The sequence below is a fragment of the Corvus kubaryi genome, unplaced genomic scaffold, assembly GCF_017639235.1.
Source record: "Corvus kubaryi isolate FWS band 111438036 unplaced genomic scaffold, C.kubaryi_AGA036_p1.0 133, whole genome shotgun sequence".
NCBI classification, from domain to species: Eukaryota; Metazoa; Chordata; class Aves; order Passeriformes; family Corvidae; genus Corvus; species Corvus kubaryi.
This window is the reverse complement of record NW_024580667.1, coordinates 10,588,666-10,608,769: the sequence shown is the minus strand read 5'-3', so window position 1 is coordinate 10,608,769 and position 20,104 is coordinate 10,588,666. Positions and strand designations below refer to the sequence as shown.

Genomic DNA, 20,104 nt, shown 5'->3' with positions numbered 1-20,104 from the left:
AATATTACATAAAATTCTTGGATTTTAATAACATTTCTGGATATGGATCAGTTAATAAACTTTGTTTCACCAACCACCTAACAGATACCCAGCTACGACTGCTTAATGAATGTTTCCCTGAAATGAAATCTGGAACATTTCGAACTATCAGACTGATGGAAAAAATAATTCTCTGTAAGAAAACCCTGTTGCAGATTCAGTTCTACATAGCTGAAGCTCGCTTTATTTCAATTGGCAGCGTCTTCACGTTTGAAAATCTTCTCATATGGCATTGTGGCAGTCTTTTATGTTCACAGTGATTATTTACTGAACAATATGCTAAAATAGGTTGCTGGAAGTGCAAGGCCAACTGCTCCCATGCAGTCTAGCTTCCGGAAGTGCTGTATCCCTTCTGGACCTATAGGTTCTGCACGGTAAGGTAGGCACAGAGCCTTTTCCAGGGGCAGGCTTGAAATGCTTGAACATTACATTAGGACTAAAAGTCTGCACACTTTGAAGTGGTGTTACACAAAGTCAAGTGGCCGAGCTGCAAACGTTAAGCCCTCTCCCTGCTCTGGGGTGCAAAATGCGGAGCCGCACCTGCAATGGCAGCTGCACCTGGTGATGGAATCTGCACCTGCAATGGGAACTGCACCTGGTGATGGAAGCTGCACCTGCAATGGGAACTGCACCTGGTGATGGAAGCTGCACCTGCAATAGGAGCTGCACCTGCAGTGGAAGCTGCACCTGCAACGGGAGCCATGCAGCCCACGACAGCTGCCTCTTGCTGCCCTCAGCTGCAGGTGTCAGGATCATAAGGCCACCTATGCACTGCCTGGAAGGCTTGCAACGTGCCCTGAAGAACACTGTAACACCTTGGGCTGCCATGCTTCCACCTTTCTTTTTATGAGAAGGAAAGACTGGAAAGTGGGAACAAGCTCCAGTGCCTGAGCTTACATTACAAACCTGACAGGGAGATGCCAGCCAGCTCTAGCATGAACCCAAGCTGGATAAGCACAGGCTTGCTTTGTAGTCCTGTTGTACAATCCTGAGCTCAAGGCAATAAATCAGCTTCCTTGTTCCCATCTTAACACTTTTATAGCCCCTGCTACAGACACTGCCTCATAATATTATCACAAAAAATAGTATTTGTGATAATGGTGGAGTTGAACCAGCAGTGAGTGCAACTTAGGCACTGAGCTGATGATGAACACTGACTGTGAAGAGGCAGCCACAGCTACAGTAACGAAACATTGGGGACTGTGGTTCCTGTGATAAACAACATGCCACTTCTTTGCTGCTTCCACCAAAGCATTGTATAAGACACTACTGATCAGCTGCATGTAGGTGACACAGCAGTTGCCAAATTGCTAATTTATGGGGGTTTGTCAGGCAAATAGCAGCAGTGGCTGTGGAAGAACTATTAGCAAATGTGAAAATGGATTTTGCTTCATAATTGTCAGGACACTGTAATACATCGGTAATCAGACAGTTTAGGCAGCTCCACCTTTTTTCCAAAATCATTAATTAGAACAGTTCAGCTAAGCCAATGGTGTACATTTCTCCTGAGTTCATGAACTGGCTTTTGACAGAAAAACATGCAGACAGGAAAAGGGGGCAAAAAACCCACAAAGGTGGAACTAAGACATCCTAGTTAGGGACTGCCTTTTTCTTTTATGGCATAAGTGAAAAGATACCAAAAACGACCTTTTCACAAAACAAATACCTTTCAATCTTGTCAGCTCAACATGAGTGTGGGTATTTCAGCTGCTGGACTGAACTACTAAATGTCACAAACATCAAATGCAGGTGTATTCTCTCTGGTATAGACACTGGGGTTGTAGTGTCATTTTTGCAAAAGTAACAAAACAAAACAGAGCTTACTACACCTGCTGAGGAAGGAAGGCAGCACAGGAGAACATCTAGTCCAAGGAAAGAGATTTCACAGCCTCTCTGGGCAACCTGTGCCAGTGTTTGATCAGCCTTTGAGAAAACATTTAAGTGGAACTTCCCGTATTTCAAATTGTGCCAATTACCTCTTTTCCTGTCACTGAGCACTAGAGTCTGGCTCTGTCCTCTTCCCTCATCCCCACCCAATCTGGTATTTACGCCAAAGATCCCCTAAATCTTCTCTTCTCCAGGCTGTACAGTCCCAGCTCCCTCAGGCCCTCCTTACATGCCAAATGCTCCAGTCCCTTAATCTTCTTTGTGGCCTTTCACTGGGCTTGCTCCAGTACATTCAGGTCTCTCTTGTGCTGGGGAGCCCAGCAGTGAACCCAGAACTCTAGATACGTCTCACGAGTGCTGAATGGAGGGGGAGGATCACCACCCTCAGTCTGGTGACATCCTGCCTGCTGCAGTACATGGGCACAGCCAAGCAGGTCCCAGGGGCCAAAAGACAATACAAAACTTGTCATAGAATCATAGAACCATTTAGATTGGAAAAGATCTGTAAGATGATTGAGTCCAACTGTTAATTTTGCACTGCCAAGTACACCACAAAACCCTCCTCCTTAATGCCCAAGCATTTGTAGAAATTGGAAACTACTCAGCCAACCAGCTAGGAATGTGAAGGCAACATCAGAAAGCTGGTTGGGGGAGAACTTTTTCAAGTATTCTGGGGAATAATGCTGAGGGATTTATTTTATTCCTATACTTAATCTACCTAATCTTTTGTCATTTTCAGATAACACTAGTAAACTTTTACATAAACAAACTACTCAACTATTCAGCTGGAAGCCATGTGTGGAAGCCATTCTCTAGCCCTTCTCATTGTACAGAGACTACAGCTGTTAAATGCTGACACTTTTTTTTTTTTTGCCTGTTTAAGAGACAATCAATTTATAGAAAAATTTCACAGGTCTATGTAGTTTATCTTCACAAGCCTTTTTACTTTAGCTTTTGGACTGAAACACTTCAAGCACTTCAAACAAGTATCACATGGCGTTCTGAAGCCTGCTACAGAAATCATAATAAACGGCCTATTGTAGAAGAAGCACCTAAACACACAAAGAAGACATGATTCATTGGAACTGGGACAATTCAACATCTTCTGTAGAGAAGTATTTACTTCTTTCTGATTCACCATTACCTGAGGTGTTTCTCTAAGCAGCAGCAAAGTATCAAAGGTAAGAAGAATTTTAACAGCTCAGCATATGAATAACAGACTTACAGTGAGACACAGCAAACCAAAGCTGTCATAAGGAAGATGAGACAGACAGGTTTGCTCAGAGATGGAACACTATAAGCAACTCAGTAGTGCTGGCTGCAGACGTGCCTGTGGGAGAAAGGCAATGAAAGCCCATAAAAATGGATAAGAGAAACTTTTAGAGATGCAGTGCAGCCTGGAAAGGGGTGTGGAATTATGACCAAAACTAGACTCCTACTCTATTCAGAGAAATGGGATTTTGTAGGTGTTTGAAATAACATTTGTAGTACAGAAAAAGCAGGCTCTGTATCAATTCTTTTTTTGAATGAAAAAGCTTGTAAGACCCTGAATAATGACTAAACCCTCAGGTCAAAGGTACACCTACCCGGACAGGAGAGAAATTGAGATGCTATTCTTGCTGAGCCAAGGTGAAAAGAAGATATTCATTGAGCTTAATCAAAAAGTTAACTGAAAGTATTTAAACAAACCTGGCAGAAGAGCTAGAGGCTTTACTGCAGGACTATGGAAAGCCTGAGAATGTCTCCAAAGGCCTCAACACCCACAGCTGCAATTTTTGCTGCAGAAAAACATCCAAAGAATGGTTGAAACCTGGCTTCTGAATTGCTTTTGGAGGTTTTAGGAGGTTTGATCATAGGTTTGCTATTTATAAAAAAAGAGCCAGAGTCAACACATTTCTGGACTAAAATCACTGTAACTATAAAAAGCCATGAAATATAATTTCTAAATATGCATGTTAAGTATCAAGCAGATACTTGATAGCAGATACTCATACAAGAAAGGAGTTCAACTATTGATTTACACAACAAATTTTTGTTCTGGAGAGGAAAAAATCCTTGTTATTTTGCACAAAATCACCCTGGGAGGATATGAACTACCTACATTTTTATTTAGAAGCCTCTTAATGCCTCAGATTTCATGGGTGATGGATAGCTGTCTATATTTCACAGGAAGACCTGCCATGCAGGAAGGCGCCCTTCAGACAAGAATCACAAAATAGCTGCTTGTGATAATGGTTTACAGTGCACTTGCAGCACATATGAAATCCCTTCAGAAGCAAAGATGGTTTTTATAAAAAAGATAAAACCAGAACTGAATTCTAGGGACAATCAGGCAATAATTCCATTGTGAATTGTGATTATGGAAGAGCCATAAATCAGGCAAAGATCTGCCCAGCAGTGTTACCCACTTGCCAGCAGAGTTACCTGAAACATTCAAGTCTCTGGCAGCAATTTTAACTAATGAATCCACTGTAATTAACTCATTAGCAGTTGTTCCAATGACTTTAGCACTGTAAGCCTCTGAGGCTCCAGAAAGCTAGATATTTTAGAGGTTGTAAATTTTGCTAGAATGTGGCAGATGTTTGCACAAGGCTCTCCTCAGTAAACAGAAGTGAGTTCAACCACCTTCCCCTTCTTGGGCAAATGTAACATTTGTGGCAACCCTTCCAGGCAGAACACATCCTATGGTGCTTTTCCATGGCTACTCAGGCTGCACAGCAAGGCCAGCAATATACACACATCCTTTTATGCTTAATAGTCAGGTCTTTCTTTACTTTTGGGGCTAAAACAAAACCTCCTACAGCTACAGCTCCATTAGGGACTACAGCAGCTGGCAGTCCTGACTTTGTGCAGCAAAGAACAATAGATGTATAACACACAAAGGTCATTTCTGTGACGGAGTGGGACCTGCTCTAACAAGTTATGAATATGTAGCCAAAAATGGAGTTTAACAGGTGTTTTCTGTTCTCTAGGCTGAAGGCCTGCACAATGCACTCTTCCCTTAAGTGGGTCTTGCAAAAGCTACTGAAACCCACTACAGCATCATACCAAGCCCCATATCAGTCGATGCTCCTCCTTGACCAGGACTGCATGACCCAAAGGCTTCCTTGCAAAGCATCCCAAGCAGGAGCACCTCATCCAAGTCCATACTGCACAGGTTCAGGCACTGAGAGAGGACAGGCCACTGGGGGGCCAACTATGCAGCCACCAACTGCATCCTCACTTAGATCTCACCCAGATTCTCTATATGTGCCATGTACAAGGCCAGAATGCTGCCTAGCCAACACTAATCCCAGTGTGCAAGTGGGACCAGAGGGTCTTTCCAACCTAGGCAGCCCTCAGCATCCCCTGCCCCTTTTCATCAGGGGTACAGCCTTCCAGTAAAAACATATTGCAAGAAAAGAGGGAGAAAAGCCACTCCACACCAGGACAGCTATCCACACTTATCGTTCAGAATCCATTCTTGCCAGTACTCCCCAAGGACAACACATGCAAGTCTTGGCCTTCACTAGGCTGGACTCCTTGAAGATCCCTGTTCCACAGGGGGTGCTCTCCTCCAAGTCTTTCTGGCACATGTGTGTTTTACCACCATCCCTGTCAACTCTGCTGCTACTGGTTATGTCACACTCCTCCCCATGGAGAGACACTGTGCCATGTTTTCCCGTGGGACTGGCTCTAACATGCACAACAGAGCTAGAAAAGCCTAGCCTGCCCTCGGTTCATATGCCTAGTACAATCCTTTATACCTAAGGCAGAGGATCTGGACAGACTTGTTGCTTTGAGAATAAAAACACGTTTCAGCACTTGTTTCTTGTATCAGATGCTTAATGCAGAATCATCTGCATTTTATTTTTAAATATTGAGAGAAACATTTTATGAACTGTCACTATTGAGTCTGGCAGATAATAAGTGTAGCTGGGCCATAGTTTCTAGAGTTTCATCACAGTTTGGTAGTAGTTAAGCATTTTCTAATGATAGATAGAATTTGTAGACACTGACAACATACCGGAACTGCAGGGGGTAGAAAAACACAAAACCAGATAATTCTGAAAGATGTCAGTGATGATCATGAGAATTTGCAGTCCAGGCAATGCCTGCCCAAGTCTGGGTACAGCAAAAACAAGCACCCTGGGGTGCTGCTCTATTTCTTTTAGATCTGGACCCTGCTGACACTAAAAGAGAACTGGGGGAGGAAAGGACAGCTCGGTTATGGAGGCTGTAAGGAACAGGACAGCCCAGTCAGGACACACCCGGGGTGCTGGTCTGACTTTGTTTAGCTCTGCCTGCAGCCAAACTCCGGCTCACAGTAGTGATTATATAGCTCCTAGTGCACCGAAAGCATGGCTCCTCAAAAGCCATGAGGAGATGTAAGATCTGTTGGGCCAAACAGTGTCCAGAACAGCTGGCAGCTGGCAGCTCAGCCACAGACCAAACACACTTAGAAGAGGCACCAAATCTCCCCTGATCTGCTGGCAGAGCAGCAGCTCTGTGCCGGTGAGCTTGAGCCCTTCAGGAAGATAACCTTCCACCACTCCTGTGGTGTTGGCACTAGCTAACTGGGCAGACAGGACAGATGACCCCAGAACAAAGTAAAAAGCAGCAGCAAGTGCCAAGCAAGACAGGACATCACTTCAGCTCCATCAGAGTGTGCCAGACAGGTGAGGATACAGTCCCTGAAGCAGCGATCTCAAACCTCTGGTGTAGCAGATAGCTGAGGTAGCTGTCCCCACATCTTTAGCTAATTTTCATATGCAAATAGGGTCTCATCTTGCATGTTTGATAAATAACCTTTACTACTGCTACTGATGTCTTCTTCAGCACAGATAGACTGTGCACTTGCCACAATCAACTGATACAAACCTAGTCTTTCTCAGTCTGCAGCATTCCAGTTTTTGGAGGAGGAAAAGACTAAATTTGAAGCTTAATTATTTAAAATAAATTACTTACCTCACTTAAGAGTTAGAGATGTGATTTAACAAGTTAAGGACTGACATTTAAAAGTTTAGTGGTGAGTCAGACTGTGCCAAAAGGGTGCAATGGAGAACAGAGTGAAAAGTGAATGTAAACTCTCTGGAGCTTTAATCTTGATTGCAATATTACTGACAAAACTCAGCCCAGAACTGACCCAGATTCATCTTGCCTAGCTTTTTAAACATAGATGTGACACCCCATTTAGAAACTGTTGTCCTACACACCATCTGTAGTTTATGGAGAAAAATCAAGACCTCTGGGGGAAATCAGCCTGATCTGAATCCCAGATCTCAACAGCCTGTTAGCAATATTCCCTTCCCGTTTAAAAGAAGTCTCCTGATTGCATCACCCCTTGCATCTGCGAGCTGTAGGAGTCAGGCTGTTCATAAAAATCTGCTTTAGACACCACAACATCTAGAACTTACCCTCTCTACTCAACTTTCCTAGCTTGCTGTGTTGCCTGCTCTGTCACTCTCCTACAATGACCACAGAGGATTCCTGTGGTTTAGGGGCATGGCCCAGCAGGTGCCATTCTGCACACACAACAGGTTAAAGATTGGAGTTTACACAGCCATCTGGAACACATCTCCAGTTCATTTTGAGCACCCATAGGCACAGGACTCCAGATGAAGCCTCATGAGCCTTTTTTAACAGCTGCCAGTTTGTGGTGGCCCCCATGGCCACCAGGGACACTGCTCTGCTGTCCAACTGGACCCACACTCCTCTTCCGAAAATCTGCCCCAGCCTGTACTGGTATTTGGGGTTATCCTGCCTCAGCTGTTGGTCATTTTGGCCAGACTGCCAGGATGCTTCTCAATAGTAGCCCTGTCCTCCAGCCTATCAGCCTGGTGTCATTCAGGGAGGGCTCTGCTTCCATTTACCATCTTTCCAGGCATTTCAAAAGGTAAAAACATCCCACCTTTGTTTCCTTTTGCCTCTTTCTGAATCCTCCCATACAAGGGGCATCACTACAAAGTGGAGTAAGAAACTATGTGTGACAGATTGCATTAACAAAGCTCAGAAAAAGGAACAGAATGGGAAAACTTTCACTATTCTTATGTTTTAAGCGCACACAAACAATGCAAGATTCCTATTTGCCCTAAAGGTACATAAATTTTTACTGGCTTTATTTGCTGGAAACAAAGCGTAATGTTCAGTATCACAGCACAATGATAGGGGTCTGTCAGTTGTGCAGTCACTGGCTAGATCAATAAAATAAAAATGCAGTTTCAAATCGACCAAACATAAAATAACATCTCTGAAGGCAAAGAACCAGAACAGTCTACAAGGTTGATGGACTGTTGAAGAAAAAGATTCAAGAGTTCTTTCAGTAAAGTTCTTCAATTTGTCAAGGTGTAATAAACTGGTATTTAAAAATATACACTGTACTATGCTTAGCGTGAAAATCAAGAGAGACCATACCACCAATATAACTAACTAACTAACTAAATAGATTCTACTATCAAAACACTGTATTCATTTTGCATTTTCTTGAATAGGAAAAGAAATATCTTTTCCTTTAGTGAACTCGAGGTGAAGAGGGATTAAAGTGATAACATTCAAAAGAAATGCATTTGTTTATATCATCTAAAATAGGTGGGAAATAATGACACAGAAGAAAATATCAAGATGACAATGTAAGCTATGGAAGATTTTAAGATGCCCTTTCATGCTGAAAAGCAATGCTGTAATAGCACTTTCCAATTCCATGTATCTCTGTTTTCCCTAATTTTTCCCCAAGATTCTCCATATTTATAAGTGGTTACTGTTTCAAACTTGTGATCAGACTTTCAACACTTTTTTTTTTTGCAGTGGGGATACTGCCCAGTTTCAGAATTCCTACAGGAAATTAAGGTTCTGCAATCACAGTTTGCATTTAGAGATAAGAAAACATTGAGTTGTCCCCATCCTATAAACCAGCTCCCCAGTTAGGGAAGACAGACCCTAAGAAGATCTTTTTGTTTCTGTTTTTTCTGGAGAAAAGACAACAGACTAGTCTTTAAAGCACACCCACATTACATATGGAAAATCTAATTCCAGGTGTTTCATTGGTATTGACCACATCAGGGATTCAAACACAGGTGTCACAGGGCAGTGTCCTAAGTGGAATCACACAGTGCTATTAGGAGCACTTTGCAAATGGTCCATGAGCTGAGAACAGCAGGAGCATATCCACATATTGCACTGATGCTTCAGGAGTTCATGGGGTGAGAAGCACAGCAGGGCTGGGAACAGGACACTGGGAACAGGCTCCAGATTTTAAGGATAGAACTCCATAGGAAGAGATTGCTTTCCTTAGAGTAAAGAGAAGAAAGTCACAAGACCACTGGATGGAAGACACCCCCAGTGGTCACCCAGAGCAACCTCCTGCCCAAAGCCAGCACCCGCTCGGTTCTGCCATGGCTTGGTCTTGCTCAGTCTTGAATATTCTGACAGGCAATGAGGGCATCACCCACCCATAGATAAGGCTTCTCCTCGCATTTAATCTGAGCCCTGCAAGCTTCAGTGCAGCCATTTGTCCCTTACCATATGTTTTGACTCCACCAAGAAGACTTGGGCTCTGTCATCTCTATCCCTGTTCTTTAAATAGCTATATACTGCTCTATACCATCCCCACCCTTCGACTTCTTCACTGATTCGCTCAATCTCACACTGTAGTGCTTGTTGACCCACCGGACCCTCTTCTGTAGGTAAAGAGATGCTACTGCTCCTCTGAGGGATATCCAAACAAATCAGGAAACACTGCATTAGGTCACTTCAAGGTTATTCTCCTTTTCTTTCCCTTCCCTGAACTTTTTTTGCAAAACAAGCATATTACCGCAAATAGTTGCAATGATACAAATTAACCTTATCTGATAAAAATTAACATGACCCAAAAGCTGTTCCATTGATCCATGACAAAATATGGGGTTATCTTCTTTACTTGAGGTGCCTAACAAAGACAAATAAAGAAACAAAGAAAGATTTACGCCTAGGCTATTCTTTTATTCCTAGCTGAAAATTGAAAAAAAGCACCTGAAAAGAGCAATTAATCTTCCTTATCTGAGCTGACTTATCATAAGAGGCATCGTCTTCTGGAGTTGTCTGTTCACTTCATTGCCTACAAATGGAGGGTGATAGACTTAGGCTCAGACATCGAACTTAGTGCAGATGACTCCCATGTTACTAGCAGTGTTCGCTAATAATATGCAAGCTAAACAGACAAGCTAACTTCCTCTCCTAAATTCAATCTGGTTTGATAAAGCAAGAAGGAGTAAAAATGTGGTTATGTTTTGATAGAACAAGAAGCAGTTACAAATCTAAATGCAAGGATGGCATTAATGGTGCAATTTGCATCACTCTCCAAAGCTAATGTGCAGCCATTACACTTTCTTTTAGTACAGTGTAAAATGTACATTGTATATTTAACTCAAGAGTTTGGAGACTCTGGGAAGCTTCACTGCTTTCTTACTACAGTGGACACCTTAACTCTGTTCTCTTACTTCATTCATCTCCTCTATGAAATTCCTATACATTATTAAAAAAGGAACACATGACATCTCCTAATGTTATTCTCAATTGCACATTGTTATTTTATATGATTTGTCAATATTACACTCATGATGTGTAGAAATGTAAGCCCTTCTCTACTAAAAAACCACTCCAAAGCCTAAGCTCTAGCATTATTCATACCCCTGCAACATCATGGCAGATTTAATTTATCAGCACCAAAGTGTTTTTCAAAGCTGACAGCAAGGAGTAAGAGCATTGTGAGGGGTCATCACATATCACAAATGTTTTGGCTGGGAGAGGTAGATCAAAAGGCATTTTGGCAAGGAAAAAGAGGACCCCTAGGAACAGAAATGTAAGAAAAGTACCTAAGTTAGGAATTTATCCACCTCCTCGCTCTGGAGTAGAAGCAGTGAGGAACTGAACTGAAACCCTGGCTTGCCCTCAAGCAGCCAGGAGGTGTGATGGACTGGACTAGACCAAGAAAACTGAGAACACACGGAACAAGGGGGCCGGAAAGGGAAGATGAAGAGTGGTACCTTCACTCCAGTGCAGAAGCAGCCCTTCCTCAAGACACGATGCAGTGTCATCTGAAAGCCTTTATGTGCAAGGTCTGATTTCTACACAAGGTGTCTTTCAAAGCTCTTCAATCGTGTAGATCACTGTTCCATGACTGATATTGCCATTCTGTCAAAGAGAAATAGTTGGGACCAGTGAAAAAACTTAAATCTTAACTACTACAGGTTTTTTCTTCTATAAAATGCTTATTTTATACCCATTTATATACAGGAACACCTATGAAACAAAGTAGACAGTACAGAATTGCAATTCTATGCTTTTTAACAGAAACACTGTAGTTCTGCCTAAGCCAAAATTATTCAAAGGCAAAACATATTTAACTGATGAGATGAGAAATTCAGTGTGGCAAAGATCTTATTTAGCCTCGATAAAGTCTGAGCAAGAAAGAGAATGAGAGACAAATTCACAGTAGCACTGGCACTGAGGATACAGAGACTAGCTTGGTGGGGGGAGGGCCAGGGTGAGATGGACATTTAACACCATAGTTTTGGCAAAGACTCATATCCTATAATTTTAGCTATCAACAGAGCATCCTCCAGAGAGTGGTGTAAAGCCTAAATTCTGACTCCTTCCAGTCCCTTCCAGAGAAGCAAAGACAAACTCGATTACTAACAGAGGGATCTGTAATTGTTGACTGGAGTTAAAAAGAAGTATTAATTTTCTTCTGTCAAATTTAAATAGATTTATATTTGGCTTATCAAAGGTATTCTGGTACATAATGGTGCAAAAAAAATATCCAGCAGAGAATTGGTAGCAAAAGCAAAATACTTCAAAATTAAGCCCTGTGCCATACCTTGGAGTCACAGCCTTCAGCTCCAGCAGTTTCTGCTTCGCCAGCTCCCTTATCTACCTTTCTATAACGAGTCCAGCTCACAGAAGGTGAGTTCTCTGAGCACATTTTCAGATCAAGAACCTTATTAAAGGAACATAATGTGAGGAAGATAGGACCAAGTGATTGACAGTAATTGTATTGGAAATGGGAAAGGCTGCATAGCCTTTTTGAAATGCAGATTTTCCAGGAGTGTGAGAGGTTGAGATCCAATGCTGCACTGGGTCCATTAAACAGCTTTTTAGTCCAGAAGGGCCTTCAGAGTCTCACTTCACAGGCCACAACATTTCACTGTTTAATTCCTTCATTAAAGCAGTAAGAGTTCATTGTGCTGTATCATATCTAGATTAAAAGGATTTTCAATGAAAAGAATAATCTATAAAACTCCTAGATAAAGTTATTCTAACAGTTATTTAGCCTTGCTGTGAAAAGTCCTCTTTTTTGTCGCCTGAAATAATCTGGTTTTAGAGATTGAGTAGCATCATGCTTTCATTCACTGGATTAAATTGTCATCCTGTATCAAAAAATGTCACTGTGTAGCAACTCTTAAACCACGATAAAATAGCGTACCAACCTTCTCTTTGTCAAAATAAAAAGATTGTGCTTTTTCACTTCTCCTCACAGGCAGCATGCCCAGACCTCTGACTGTGCTGGAAGATTTCAGAGGCATTTGAAACATCAGCACCACAACTGGACTCAGACCCCAGCAGCAGCTTCACCAGGATAGAAGTCACAATCATACCTTAACTCCTACAGGATATCTTTCACCAGATATATTCAGGTATCCCTGGTTTCCTTAGTGCCACACTGTACACGGGGTGGTTCCAGAGTTCCCTGACAGCACAATGGCTTTGTACCACCAGTCAGAGGTGACAGCTGTAGAAAACAAGAGCCTGAAACAGCTGAGTGAATGCTGTCTTATGAAAGACTATGTTGTGGTGATGCCTAAAGACTTTTAGCTTTTTTCATGTATTTGTGGCCTTGTAGATTTTTAACATATAGTTGTATAGTTTCTAGTACTTTTCCTGCCCTTTCTCACATTTTAGAATAATGAGCTAACCCTTTCTAACACATTCTTGAAATTCTGTTTAGTCTTATTCTCAAGAAGAGAATTTCTGACAAGGACATCTTGTTTTTCACCAGAATTTGAGAGACATAACAAGATATAGGGCAAAGAACCTCCTGGACCAACTCCAAGGGGCAGACACAAGGGTGGGTTACTGGGGCAACTGATCTCTTATTGGATGTACCTGCAAGATATACTAATTAATTAACCTTTTAATAATTGTGGAAATCCTGTATCACATGTGTGCAAAGCCATATTTGTGCACCCGAAAGCTTTCATTAAAGAACTGCTTTTTATCTTACCCCTCTTGTTTGGAAAGTTTTTGTCTTTTGAGTCTAGGCAGCAGTGGAATCAGAAATACCTGAGCTAGCTTTTAAAAACTTCACTGTGACAGCACGGAGCTCCATACAGCTAAATTTATCTTGTTTCTTGGCAGTCTACAGCATAGACATACTGGGTAAGATTCATCTGGCCAAGTGTAGACATACACATCTGAGCCAGACACCCTTGGCTCCTATATGGACATCTTCTCTGAGAGTAGGTGTTTGAAATAGATTACATGAGTCACCCCTTAAAAGAGCCTACTTTTCTCCATGGATCATACAGGGAACCTAGAATAGCTCAGAGGTAGGCACCTCCAGGATATAGTAAAGTTTGCCAAATTGAATCCCACCCACTCCAAGGAGAGAGGAGAGACTCTTGAAAAAACCCATCAGAAAATTTCAGAAGTCCTGTTTTTGCCTTTTTCTTCTTCCCCTTTCCATCAGGCTAGGTATGAAAACACTGAGCATTTGAGGCAAAATAGAAAAGAGTTTTGTCAAACTTCTTCATTCAAAATGAACTTTTCCAAGTACTGCTTCACTTCAAACTTGCATGTATTAAGAATTTCAGATTAATTTGCTTTATTTAAAGAATCTCTGGTGGAAAGTTACACTTTTCCATATAACTTTCCACCTTGTTTAAAACTATCAGCCTTCTGTCATTACAACATTTTGGTAATTTCTTCCATTTTTCTGTATGATTTCAGATAAGTCTGGAAAAAGGTGAGTGAACACTTCAGTGTTTGCATTACGACACTAATGTGTATCAGGGTACTGCACCAATTGCAGCTTGGTTATTTTGGAGACTTTTCTGTTTCTCATTTGATTTTGGCAAGCAAAAATAGTTATGTGCAATGTGTTGCTTAGGAACTACATACTAGATACTGCATGAACTCAATAATTATTACTGCAGTTGACCTTCATTTCTTTGTAGACATTAATAATTAGAGTACATATTTTCATTAGGATTAGGAAAAAAAAAAAAACCAACAACTTAAAACACACAAATCCAGATAACACAGTATTTCTTTCTGCTTACAACTTTCCAGTCTCATACTGATCAAATGGGAACAGTGTGTAAGTGGGGCTCACAACCTGAGATTCCAAGAGGTCCATGCACCTTCTTCATTTCTTTGATTTATATTGTGAGAACAAAGTGATAGGGCAGGTTGAGCTCATGGTGCTGGAGATAAGGTGTTTCAAGACTTAGTTCAAGAGATTTCAAATGAAGTCCTCTGCTACAAGTTGCTTCAGTAAAAACAGAATAAATTATTTTTAGCTGAAAAAAATCCGTTTTAATTTTTTCTTCCTTTAGATAGAAAAAATTAGTATTTTATATTTAAAATGGTTATTTTAACCCCTCTTCTGTGCTGTTCTCCTGGGATGCAATAGTTTAAGAGAATCAGGAAGATGTGGCCACAGAAATGCCATTTATTTGCCAGTATCAATTACTCCATGTGCTACTGATCTTAAAAGTTGTGCTAGGTAAATGAGCTGGAAGAGACTCACAAATACAATGTTCCTGTTGTCCTCTCTTTGGTTACTCTGATACATTCATCTTCCACGTGCACAGTTTTCTCTTACTGGCCTATCAAGCATGTACATTTGAAAGAAGTAATACTTCTTCCTGTACTACAGCATTATTTCTCTTCTTCCCTGTTTGAAGAAAACAACCAAAGATGTTCTCATTTTAAATGGTGACTGAAAATACAAGAAATTCTCAAAATTGCTCTAAAGCAAGTTAAATTAAAGTTTTGCCTTTGAACTGGGATGGAACATTATAGGTTAAATTTTCATTTACTTTGGGGTATATTTAATCTGAAATTTTGGGTGTTCTCTTGGTCTTTCTCAGCAGCTTTTTTAAGTTTCAGCAATGAAAAAGGTTAGCAGGCAAAAGCTAAAAAGTGGGGTATTTCTGAGTACACTAAATGAAATGCACCTTTTACATCATACCATAAAATTAATTATGCCAGAGAGAAAGCAAACTTGTGTTAGACAAGCTCTCAAAGACTTTTCCGTGAAAAGAATTCAGACCAACAATCAACACAGACATATAAAACTGCATTGTTACAAAGGTTTTCTCCTCAGAACTTATAATTAATGTAAATTTTAATTCCACACTGCAAGATAATGCTGAATGCCCAAAAGATAAATTATGGCAAGGTAGATTTCAAATAGAAGAAACTATGAAGTATTTAAGAAACTAGATTACATAAACAGTGCTACATTATAAGCATCCAGCTTGTGTGGTAGAGTCCATTTTTATTTAATAACAACATAATGCAGGATCATTTACAGATAAAAGAGCAAGAATCCCATTTTTAGACACAAACCAATTAGTTCTTTGAATGAGACATGGATCGTCATGCATTTACATTAATTAAAAATGACGTGAAATCTTATCTAAAGACACTATTGTATCACTATGAAGCATCACTTATACCTTTTACTTGTCAAGTTGTCAAACTTTTTATGAGTAATATCTGAGTTTCCTCAGTCATTCTGTGATTGGTATACAAGCACAGAGCAGTATTTAACTTTTTGACCATGTAACTGCACTTGTTGGCTGACTTGATTGTTTCTGTTGTGGATAGGACAAATTACATTGCACTGGGCTTTGTTGTGGTACAAGGATTGTGTCATCCCTTTTCATTATTTAACTTTTTTCTTTTTTTCAATAGACTCACACTGTAGCTACATCAATTATAATGAAAATTACTAATTATAGTAGTAATACTCATTATGTTGTGCATATATTAACAGCACAAGCAGCACTTGATTCCTGGTGTACAGCACACCAGAAATTCACCTTGATTTTTGTGGCTCTTACTACATCCCAAAACTGCTCTTGCCCCCAGACAGACAAGGTCCTTGTGTTACTGCACAGGTTTGTTTCAGAATTGGCACTAACTTGTACATTCATTTTATAAACTTTGAAACATAAGCATTTTCTCTTCACCTCCAGATTTTCTCACCCCTTGACACCGGTCAACTCTTCAAAGCACCACCTGACAAGGAGACAGAACAGCCTGCACAGAGGCATCCTGCTGGGAAACAGCAGCACCCCCTGACATACATCTGCCACAAGTTTCTTCTAGCCCATCATTAAGACCAGTGGTCATGGACCAAGATTTTTTTTGAAGTCTAATTTGATTTCACACAACAATATTCCAGCTATTGTATTCATTCAACAGGCCTAGTGCCATGATTTAGGAGTGTGCTTTTACAATGTACACAGAAAACATCTTCCCAGGGTGTGAATTCTTTTGTGGTTCAACATACAGAAGCCAAAAAAAAAGTTCCTGGATTTTATGTTTCCACCTTGGAAAAATTTAGTGTTTCTATCCTTCAAAAAAACCGAACAGTTGAATATTTGTATCTCCTGCAAAGGTTTTCCCCACAAGATCAAGTTTGAGAGCTTGTTCTGGGGATGCTCAATAGTCTACAGCCCTGTGTACTGTCACACACGCTCTGTCTCTCACCAGGCATGGTTCTGCAGCTCAGAGTCCAGAGAGAGGGGCAGGGAGGCAACTGCAGAATAGGAGTTGCTGCAAACATTGAAAGAAAGACAACCCAGTAGGACAAGGCATCAAGATGAGCAGAGGAGAGCCCATGTCATGGTCTCCTCTACTCCTCAAACATGTTTATTTGTAAAATAAACCAAACTGCCAACAGCTTTCTGTGTAAGAATAAAAATAAACAAAAAAACAACCCTAAACCAAACAAACAATCAAAATAAAAAACAAACAGCAAAATGTATGTGTATAGTCCTGAATACTCAGTAGCAGCTTTAAATGGACTGAATAAACCCCCTAAACAATAAATCAATGACCATAACATGAGCACACATCTGCCTCTCATGTGCTACCTGGCATATATAAATATATTTCCAAAAAAATTTTCACAAGGATTCACTTCTGTCTCAACAGGGACAAGGTAAAGGAAGGGATGATGCTTTAATGCAAGAAGTTAAGGCTGACAGTCTGGAGCAGTACTGTTATTTACTTGGCTCTCAAGCACACCCAAAGCACACAGCTTTGGTACCTACCAGGTAAAGAGAGCTTTTCAGGGTGCTTACTGCTGCAGGGCTGTCCAAGACCTTCACTAAGCTGCAGCATTTGGCATAACTGTTGCAGCAATCCTGCACAATGCCTGTGTGTTTCTCAAAGCCCTTTTCCAAGTCTCTGCATGATTTAACTGAGAGCCAATATTCTATTTCCACCATATTTTAAGTTAACAGCACAAAATTCTGGACATATCTTATTACTCTGCTCGTCTTTTCCCCCAGGGCCTTTCGGCCGCCTCTGACAGCTTTCTGATTGCAGCCTCTCCTTGCCCAGCAATGCTTCAAGTTTCATCATCCAAATTACTGTACTTTAAGTCCCCTGCAGTAACTGTGTTTATTTCCAATATCCCAACAGGAAGACCCCCATCAAGATGAGTCATTCTTATTTCCAAGGGTGTTGTGCTGAGGCCGCTCAGAGGAAGATGCCACAGCAGCTGCTTTGTATTAGCCTAGTGGGGGGAAAAAAGCACAAGACCCTGCTTTCAGCTAAATTTCTTTCCAGCAATACAGACATTTTTTCTAGAAATGATGAAAATTACAAACACTTACTCTAACAAAAACCCTGTTGGAAGCACCAGAGTCCTGAAAACCTCTGGACTTGTGCCATGATGTGCGGAAATGGGAAGCGGCTATTTTAAACTTGCTGCTGTCTGGACAGAAAGCGATGCTTTGCTGTGAACTGCTGGGCCTCTGAGCTGTTCATTCATGCGTTGTTTTTTGGCAGCCTTCACCACTTCCACAGAATCACTGGCAGCAGCCTCACTAGAGAGCAGGTAATTCTGACCCTGCAAGTTATCTACCACTATTAATCACAAACAGGTTTTTAGCTGCCTCCTAGCAGTGATTATTCAGAGCTGTTTTAGGATGGTCTAACACTGCCATGAAATCTCACACATACAGATTCTCTGAGGATTCAGAATAATCCTTGCTTTCCACTCAAAGGAGCACAAGGCAAACTTTTCAGCATGTTACTGATGTAGCACAGATAGAGCCAGCTCATGCAGACCTTCAAACAATGGAGCTAGAATTGGGTCAAGATGTAGCAGAAGTCTGAAAAGTTTAGGTTCTAAATCAAAGATGGATTTCCAGCCCTAATTCTGTTATCTTTGAAAAGAATCCTTGCATATTATACACAGGCAGCACAGACTAGTCACTGGACTATAGTATCATTTACTCTTGGGCTCCAGAGAGGTAGTTAAAAATATACAAATGCCCATGTGTATCAGCATAAGAACCCCACATCACCAAAACTTCAAATATCAATGGAAAATTTGTCACCATATGCATGCAGTGCTGTGATATGATGTGGCTTTCTGGAGCCACTGCAATTAGTCAGTGATACACAAAATGAGGAGTCATGGTAAGTGCACAGAAAACACAAGCAAGGCCACCCAACAAGCAGCTGAATTTTCGAAGTGCTGCTTAAACTCTTACAGGCGGTTCTATGAACAGTGGGACAGCCCAAGGTCAGAGATGCAGGATACAGTTTCAGAGACGTGGTGGGGAAACATCTTCTCTTAGAGTCCATCTCACATACACAACTTTGAAAGCTGTCATTTTAATTGCAGACTTTTGTTACATTTCCTCTTCCTAGCTACTCTTCTTTTCCCAAGTGAAATAAAAGTGGTGCCTGACAGGCTGTTTGGAAGATTAGGGATTTCTTTGTTTTTTGCTCTTAATGTTCTCGCTGAATTTATTTATAGCTTGGCTGGTTATTAGAATTTGTTCCATATGGTAATCTGGCAATGCCAACACAAGGATTTAAAATTAAAAAATAGATTATTTCAGCAAGAAATATAAAGAATATTTTTGTGATTTGGAAATTCACTCAAAAGTATTGGGACACACACTTTAACCCAGCTTTTCAGGAGAGAAGTGAGGGAGGAAAGTAGCCAGAGGGTAAATAGGAGACTATATAAAAGTAGAAATTTTCTTTCATGTTGTTGGAAAGTGGCCCAAAAGCTCATTGTGTTGAAGCCTACTTCAACAAGAGGAAAGAAGACAGCTTTTCTGGATTAGAGGGTTTTCCAGTCTTCTGCTTCTGTAGAAAATGCAGCTATGAACCCCTGGGAGGAGAGCAAAAAGGAAACAGTCCAGGAAGCAAACAATTTGGATCCAAACTAAGACAAATTAGATACATGCCCATATAACAGAAAATACTAATAAATTACATGGTTTCAGTTTTAAGCATATAGAGAAAAGGCTGTTCTGCAATGCCAAGGGGACAATAAGAAATAAGAAATTATATACATCTAGGTTACCTTGAAAATTATGCTTTAATGTTTCAAATGGCATAGTAATACTACAATGCAGGTTTTTGACCCCTGCTTCAAAGATGCCTGGACTAGAGTTGGCCAAAAATCTCAGATACACATTTGATGAGGGGGCTTTGACTAGAAAAGAGAATGTCCCGCTTTGTAACTGGTTAGAATAGAGATTTGGTTTGCAGCCTACCTTCAGCATAAATTTACAAAAAAAGGAAACACACAAGCAAAACATAACAAAACAGAAAACAGATTTCCAAGTCCCACATGCTTTTGAACAAGTATGTCACAATTTCCCCAGAGTATTCAAACCAGGATGGCAGCAGCACTGGAAAAATATATTGCACAGACAGCATCAGTAAGTGAAAATTGTATTTTTATTACCAATAAAGTAAAAAGTCTGAAATCACAGAAAAAGTACTTTTCCCACACGGACAAATTATTAAAAAATAAACTCATTTAAAGTGAAGACAACATTCTCTATTCCTCCAATTTCAACAATGGAGACCGATATGTAGAACAGAAAAGACTGATCAGTACAATCTTTGCCAAATTCTGAACAAAATTGTACAGGATTCAATATTATCACTAGCA

General features: G+C 40.7%; 1 long non-coding RNA gene across 1 annotated transcript in view; it reads right to left on the bottom strand.

Annotated features, from left to right (window-relative positions):
- Positions 1–14,808, bottom strand: part of LOC121668436 — a 203,741-nt gene extending 188,933 nt beyond the window's left edge. The window contains exons 1-2 of the long non-coding RNA XR_006017377.1: positions 14,690–14,808; positions 10,926–11,073 (exon numbers count right to left, since the gene is read on the bottom strand). This is a non-coding gene — a long non-coding RNA (uncharacterized LOC121668436). The remainder of the gene's footprint in view (positions 1–10,925; positions 11,074–14,689) is intronic.
- Positions 14,809–20,104: the final 5,296 nt, after the last annotated feature.